We start from the raw sequence: 8,828 nt of genomic DNA, 5'->3' as shown, positions 1-8,828 counted from the left end.
GATGAGATGCTGCTGGAGCTGAAAAAGCCTGTTGAGAGACGAGTGTGTGTGTGTGTGTGTGTGTGTGTAGCAGGAACACACACAGCCATCATCACCATCATCATCATCATCTTGCTGCTGCTGTGTAAGCTTGGCCTCTGGGGCTCTAATCACATCCTGCTGTTTGGACGAGGCTCACGTTGGCAACAGGAGATTAAAATGAAAAGACAAAAAAAAATAAAAAAAATAAATAATCAGACGAGCAGAAAACTGAACCGACACCAAAATATTGTGTTCTCTTCTCTACCGTGAAATCATAACTGCTCACATCTGACCTAGAAATGGAAAACGTTTGTAAAAACTCAATTTACTGCGCCGACGATGTCAGAGATGATTAATGAGAGTGATCTGAAGCTGCTGCTGCTGCTTCAACGTGAATGAAGCATAAAAACAAATAAATCTCGGTGTGATTATGTAACTGTGATTCATATTCAGAAAATGTTGTTTCCAATGACTCTGAACATTTTGCTTTATATTTATTACTGTGTTTTTTATTCCTTTCACTGATGTCTGCCGCTGTAAAACTTATCTTATAAGGAATAAGGTTGTAGGCTTTCTGTCTGCAGAGCTAATGTTTCATAAACATAGCTGGGAGGGGTTAGGCTACTTTAACAATGTAATCCATTACAATTACAAGTTACCAACAACAACAAAACAAAATTAAAGTAATGTACCAGATTACTTTTAGTTCAATTGGAATACCTACCTCAAACACTCGGACGGAGAGGTATCCACCTTTTTCTGAACATCAAAAATGTAGCCTAAGCCGCTTTTGCTCTTCCGGTGGAATTTTATGTTTACGTTTCCATGGTTTCGGTAGTCGCGGTAAATGCATGGATTTTTTATTTTATTTTATTTTTTTAATGAGAATCTGTAAAACGCATGGATCATCACACCAGCTTTTAACAATAGATATCACACAAATTGACATCTGTGTTAAAAGCCAACATTAATAGATCCATGCATTTACTGCAACTATGACAACGACTGAAAACCATGGAAACATAAACGTACAATTCCACCGGAAATGCAACACGGGCTTCGACCATAGATGACGTTGGGAAACTTGTGGATAGAAGATCCTTTGTACCTACAGACATCAGGCTTTTTATTTCTTATGCAAATGGAGGATGATCTGCCAGACCAACACGTTCTCACTCCCAGTGCGTCAACCCCCTGACGAACGGTCACTGTCCCTCCTCGTCACATGCCTGACTCATTAGGTACCCGTTTTTCGTCATGAGGTGACGAGCGGGGATTTCAATTCATTCCAATGCAACCCCCTTCGCGGCGATATGTGACGCTCAGAGTAAAGTGATCCAGCCGACCGGACGCGGCGCTGAACGACGCACTGAGCTGGAAAACTTTTTTTCCCCTTTGAAGCTTTATTGAACCTGGTGTGTCTGACATAGCTTTCATCCAAGCCGTCATTTTGGTTATTATTTATTTACTGATCTTGGCGTTGGTGCAGAATAATAAATAAACAAACAAACAAACAAATAAATAAATTACATCCTTGTCGGAAGACCAGACGGGGTGGGGGTGTGTAATAAATAAATAAATAAATAAATATTTTTGTCCCGTGCGTAATTGTCAAGATCCGCATTTCGATTAAACTCGCCTTTCTTCTTTTGTACGAGTTGTTGGACGACTGCATTTTCATTTTATTTACTTATTTCCCTGTCCTAAGTCATGTTTATGGATAGACAGTTGAACATATTGTCATTTTACCCTCGGCATTTTCCCCTCACTTTGCTGAATATCTGTTGATTCATGTCATAAACACGTTTTGTTCATTAAAAATATGTGGTGTTTATTAAAAATATGTTGTTCATTCAAATCAGTTGTTGTTCATTGCAGAACAATAGAATATTAATACGGTGATTTATATACAGATATTGATCGCGCAGTGTGACCACAATCACGACGCACGGAGGCGTGATTTGAAACAGCTGTATCAATCGTCCCTGCAGCGACTACTGACACTTCAACCTGTTTTGGCTCTAAACTTCAAAACTATGACATTGCATAGTTTAGGACCTGTTTATGTACGAATTCATCTGTTGTTAGGTCATATTATTATTGCATGAAACACACAATACAACTTTTGATCACAAAAAAACTACCGCACCTAACATTTTACTTTCCGTAGTAAAAAAAACAGGTTCGCGCTATAATAACTTTTGAATGGCGTGACGTAATTTCACAAGCTTTCCCAGGATTGGTCGGTGTTGAGTGCTGAACTAGAGGATGTGACGTCATTGCAACGGCGCCACCGGTCGCGACCATAGACTGCGACACTGCCATCTACGGCGTCTGGACGGAACTACAACACCTTAACAGTGTGTTTGTGATCATGAGGAGTGGAAATTAAGCCATGTTGATTTAATTCAACAGCATGTGAATAAACAGTGAGGAATCAGAACAGTTAGACAGCTCTTTTTCAACAAAGTCCAAATAATTCAAGTAACTCAAGTCATATAGGCCTTTTTTTTTTTTAATTGCGGAAAACAACATTTCTCCCCCCTTCTCCCTCCTCCCGCCCAGGAAACTTAGTTTATAATATAGTGTAGAATGAACCCGTCCACTGTAGTAATGTTTATGCACAACTGCACCACTTTAGCCAGCTCCTTTATTTCTGGTTTGGGGTCCGCCCGCTATTCAGACATCCCGCTACTCCGACATGTCACTATTTAGACATCCCGCTATTACGACATCCCTCTATCTAGACATGCCGGTAGTCCGACACTTTTTGATACCGCTATTCCGACACGTCTTTTTTTTTTTTTTTTTTACACAGCTGTGATACCCAGGCGCGTCTCTCTCTCTCTTTTCTTTTCAGCATGCCTATCACTGGTTTGATGAGGGAGTGATGTTCTTAATCTCAACAACTAAACTATCAAGTCACAAACAAAACTGACACATGATAAACAAACAGAACTATGCTGCAGTTTGTTTGTCAAGTTAACCTGCCACCTTCAGCACCACGGACAGCGCCGCGGATGAGCCGCGGAGCTGCATCTGTGAGCGTCTGGGCTCTGGGCTTATGGCCTGGGGCATCATTTATCAAAACTGTAAGTAAGCAGTGTGAAACTGCTGCTACTAAATGTTTTGCTTAGGCCTACGGTGAAAAGACACCCAAAATATTTACACCTTTTTCAGATCTATCAAACTGTGCGTGCACAACTCTGCACCTCAACTTTGATAACTGGATCCAAGAATGGTGAGCAGTTGCGCACGTGAACACACCTCCGTCCCGGAATGCCTACACAACCATATATGGTCAGCACGTGCATATTAATTAGCCATGTGCGCTCTGTGGAGCGACAACAAAGTGACAACGAAGACAACGGGCGGAGGGAGGGGGAAAGAAAGCGAGATACATGGCATCGGGCAATAAATCAGGCAAAAACCTCCCAAATCTCAACAAAAGGGAGCAGAAAAAAAGAATAATCTTATGTAATCTGCCCCTTTATTCCAGACAATCTTTTTTTTCTTCTTTTACCTATGTTAAAACAATGTAAAGCAGCAGGATAAACAGAATAATAACAGTCTCAGTAGCTGCAGATCAGTGTGCGCTGCTGCCGGTGTGTTTTTAAACTTGGAGGGTTTGTTTTTTCTTCTCTAATAGGCCTATGTATTTGTGTATGAGAAACAGTGTCTCAGATGAAAAAATAAAAATAAATCAGAAGGACACGTCTGACTATAACGTAATCAATCAATGTCGGAAAAGCGGAATGTTTGAAAAATAGTAAAGTGCCGCTACTCCGACAATGAAAAAAAAAATGTCGGAATAGTGGGACGCTTAAAAAATAATGTTAATGCCGCTATTCCGACAATTAGAAGTCAATGTCGAAATAGCGGCATGTCTGAATAGCAGCATGTAACCTTCTGGTTTTACATTGGACAAACTGATTAAGGCTCCATTTTCAGGAGACACAGCTATTCTTTAATAACTTCCACATTCGTTGGGTTACGTTCAGAGATTTATCAGGGCAGGGCCTAGGGTCATCCAGTGTTAGCAATTACAGACCCATCTGACCTTCACAGGGGTCACAGGTCAACTTTTCATGTGAAATTTGACGATTTTTGCTATCAATTCAGGCATAAAACACCAATACTTGGAGCTGGGAAGCTGAAATCTTTAGATTCTAGTCCAGACCTTGGAGCAGATTGACGGTGCCAAATATCAGAGCTCTGCTCCACTCGGAAGTGTCCAAAATGGCCAAAAAGCAGTGTTCATTTCTAATCCCCCATTGTGTACAAGACTAAATTCAACAGATAGTCTTTAATAACTTCCACATGCTTTGAGCTGGAAGTCTGAAAGTTTCAGGGTTTTGTCAGGGGCCTAGGGCCACCCATTATCTGCAATTTCAGACCAATCCCACATTCAGAAGGGGTCAAAGGTCAAGGTTTAGTGTGAAATTTGACGATTTTTGCTATCAATTCAGGCATAAAACACCAATACTTTGAGCTGGGAAGCTGAAATCTTTAGATTCTAGTCCAGACCTTGGAGCAGATTGAAGATCAGAGCTGTGCTCCACTCAGAAGTGTCCAAAATGGCCATGGTAAGTGTCAAAGGTCACAGGGGTCAAACATCAAAGTTAATCCTAACAAAACACACACGCTTTAAGTAATCATCATGAAATTTAGATGAGTTGTATATCAGAGAGTCCTCTATCATTATATTGTATTCCCATTGCTCTGGGGGCCACGGGGGGCCCCTGGGGGCCACTTCGCTTTCCCATGCTCTCACAGATTTGGGTGTCGGGTCAGTGGATAAGGGCCTCACAATGAGTCCACAGGCCAAGTTTCAAGTGATTCGGTTGGTTTCTATGGAAACAGCGGCCTCCTGGAGACAGAGGAATGCGGCTGTTTGAAGCCCCGCCTCTCGAAAAGTAATGGCTCAATCAGGACCGAACGCACATCAACGCGTTCGTCTTGGGCCCCCGGAACCACTGATATCAAATTCAGAACTGTACGACTTTTAGAAATATATTTCATCCATTTCAGCTTTTCTGACTCAGAAGGTCTCTCAGGCATTAAGTCTGAGAGGCTCTTTACTACGGAAAGTAAAATGTTAGGTGCGGTAGTTTTTTTGTGATCAAAAGTTGTATTGTGTGTTTCATGCAATAATAATATGACCTAACAACAGATGAATTCGTACATAAACAGGTCCTAAACTATGAAATGTCATAGTTTTGAAGTTTAGAGCCAAAACAGGTTGAAGTGTCAGTAGTCGCTGCAGGGACGATTGATACAGCTGTTTCAACTGTCCCTCACGCCTCCGTGCGTAGTGATTGTGGTCACACTGCGCGATCAATATCTGTATATAAATCACCTTATTAATATTCTATTGTTCTGCAATGAACAACAACCGATTTGAATGAACAACATATTTTTAATAAACACCACATATTTTTAATGAACAAAACGTGTTTATGACATGAATCAACAGATATTCAGCAAAGTGAGGGGAAAATGCCGAGGGTAAAATGACAATATGTTCAACTGTGTATCCATAAACATGACTTAGGACAGGGAAATAAGTAAATAAAATGAAAATGCAGTCGTCCAACAACTCGTACAAAAGAAGAAAGGCGAGTTTAATCGAAATGCGGATCTTGACAATTACGCACGGGACAAAAATATTTATTTATTTATTTATTTATTACACACCCCCACCCCGTCTGGTCTTCCGACAAGGATGTAATTTATTTATTTGTTTGTTTGTTTGTTTATTTATTATTCTGCACCAACGCCAAGATCAGTAAATAAATAATAACCAAAATGACGGCTTGGATGAAAGCTATGTCAGACACACCAGGTTCAATAAAGCTTCAAAGGGGAAAAAAAGTTTTCCAGCTCAGTGCGTCGTTCAGCGCCGCGTCCGGTCGGCTGGATCACTTTACTCTGAGCGTCACATATCGCCGCGAAGGGGGTTGCATTGGAATGAATTGAAATCCCCGCTCGTCACCTCATGACGAAAAACGGGTACCTAATGAGTCAGGCATGTGACGAGGAGGGACAGTGACCGTTCGTCAGGGGGTTGACGCACTGGGAGTGAGAACGTGTTGGCCAGACAAGTGAATTTCTCTTTCATAAAGTCATTCTTATCATATCTTATCTTTTCAATACCAAACATGCAAATTAAGAATATCACGCTAGGGAACGCTAGAGAAGATCAGTCCAAACAGGAAGTCAAACAGGAAGTCAAAAGCACTGACCATCAGATACATTTCACTTTGTCAACATTCCTGTGTTGGTTTGTTGTGATGTTGTATTTCAAAAATGTAACCCTGCTATGTAATCCTCATTTTTATGAAATGTAACAGTAATCTCATTACATTTTTTTATTTTATTTTTTTTACCTACAGTTACCTTTTATTGCTGTAACACTGTATCCAAACCTGTTCACAAAGAGGTCTCAAAAGGTAAAACCAACATCAACAAACAAACAAAACATTGTTTTGGACAGGAGATGTAACTGAATAAGTAAGTTTGACAACACTTTTCTGGAGCCTTCATCCCTTGAACATGATCTTCATTGCCAGATGTTGGATTGAGGTTATGCTTTTTTACTATGAGTTAAGACCAAAAAAATACTGTTGTTTCTTTTGAAATGTTCACTGATGGATCTGGACCTGTGGGTTTTGGTCTTTAAAGTCTTTAAAGGAAATACTTGGAGGTTTTATTGTTGCTTCATATCTCTAGTGTTGGAAAACTCACTCTCTTATGACTCATCAACAATCATTATCTTAGCTTAGTTTCCAAAAAACAGAAGAAGAATCTTTCCAAAAACAGTACGGACATTTTGACGACATAAACATCAGTGTTTATTTTTCTCACTATAAGTCCCAGAACGGGAGTCTAACCCTGTTTCCTTGTGTGAAACTGTGTCAGAACAATTATCAGACGTTGATCTGGAGCCGGCACACGTTTCACTGTGAGGACGGTTTGTTCCAACAAGCTGGATGACCTCCTTTCTGTCGCTATACTTCATTCTCCTGGCCGGCGTCCAAAGCCTCTTCTTCTAAATCTGACACACTGACATACGTACGTACGTTAGCTAGAGGTGAGGAGAGATGACAATCATGAGGAGAAAACAACCTGAGAAGACGGAAAGAGTTCAGGGCTGCAGATTTAGAGATGAGTTCATGTGTAGAAGAGGCTCCAAGGGGACGGAGAAGGAGAAGGAGAGGGGGAGGGGGAGGGGAATAAAAGAGAAGTGTGCATGCTCAAGGCTGCAGGTGAAAGCTGCTTGACTCAAAGTGCTTCTTCATTTAAAACGACATGTTTAGATTTAGAGATGTGACGTTTATTTCCCACTGTGGAGCCGCTCTGACATATAGGTAATAATGTCTCTTCAGGATGAAGCTGCTACAGGTGCAAAGAACTGTGGAAACTGGGCAGTGAACGCACCACGCATCACAGTTAACTTATGAATCCGTGCTGTTACTGTATGTTATGCAAGAGTTCCAAAACAACAGATTAGCACAGTAACGAAACAGGTGGCGAGTCCAACTTCTCCTCCTGCAGAACAAAAACAGAGCTGATTGACGCCTGAGTTGAAAGTTTCCTGCACGTAGCTGCAGCTTTTTATCCAACCCTTCTGTCACAACACTGCAAAAACCTTACCCAGAATATTTGTCTTATTTCTGGTCAAAATGTCATTTCTAGTCAAAACAAATCTCATTATACTTAAAATAAGACTCATTGTATTAAAAGTAGCTTGTTTTTAGACACTTTTTACTTCTTTCAAGCAGATTTTCACTTGAAATAGGTAGAAAAATCTGATAGTGGAGCAAAAAATGTGCTTTCACTGGCAGATTTTTCTGCTTATTTCAATTGAAAATTGGTTTGAAACAAGTGAAAATTATCTGAAAACAAGTTAATTTTTAGATGATGACTCTTATTTTAAGTGGAAAGAGATTAGTTTTGACTAGAAATTAGACATTTTGACAAGAAATAAGACAAAAGATTTTGAGTTTTTGCAGTGAAGCTTTGTTATTACACTTTTATCAATGTTAGCGTTGAGTCATAAACACTCAGAGAGCAGTTTATTACACCCACTATAAGACTGAATCCTTGTGTTTGTGTCTGTCTGCAGCTGCTGCGCTGTAACAAACAGAGAGGTGTTTCAGGGGAACGTTCACTAACAGAAGCGTCTCCTGCATTAGCTTTGTTTAGGCTGGATTGTTTGCATGTGACCAACAGGCTCTGTGTATTTCTTTTTTTCTGTAGAAATGCAACTGGGGACAAATTATAATGTATTTTCATATTTTCCATGATTTGAATCCACTGGTTTCCTGGTGAAGAGACGGATGCAAAAGACTCTCAGGTTGTGTGTTGTTCAGAAAGTTTTTTTTTTTTTTTTTTCCGTGTGAGAGTCACGTCAGTGGGCCGAGCAGTGAAAACAGATGACAACACCTTCCTGTCTCCTCCGCCCTGCCAGCAGCGTTTCTTCTCTCTCTCTGATTTTTAATTTCTTCTCACTTTCATTCTGTTTTTTGTTTTTTTCCACATGAGCTGCGACTCCTACTGAAATCCTCGAGACGCCTCCCTCACTCAGTGGAAAACACCTTTTGTTTTGGTCACACATGATCCCTACACTGCAAAAACTCAAACATCTTACCAAGAATATTTGTCTCATTTCTAGGCAAAATGTCATTTCTAGTCAAAACAAATCTCATTACACTTAAAATAAGACTCATCACATTAAAAAAGTAGCTTGTTTTTAGACACTTTTTACTCCTTTAAAGCACATTTTCACTTGGAATAGGTATAAA

Source organism: Trachurus japonicus, chromosome 4, assembly GCF_045865225.1.
Source record: "Trachurus japonicus isolate A0001 chromosome 4, Traja_1.0".
NCBI lineage: Eukaryota > Metazoa > Chordata > Actinopteri > Carangiformes > Carangidae > Trachurus > Trachurus japonicus.
This window is presented reverse-complemented; position numbering follows the sequence as displayed.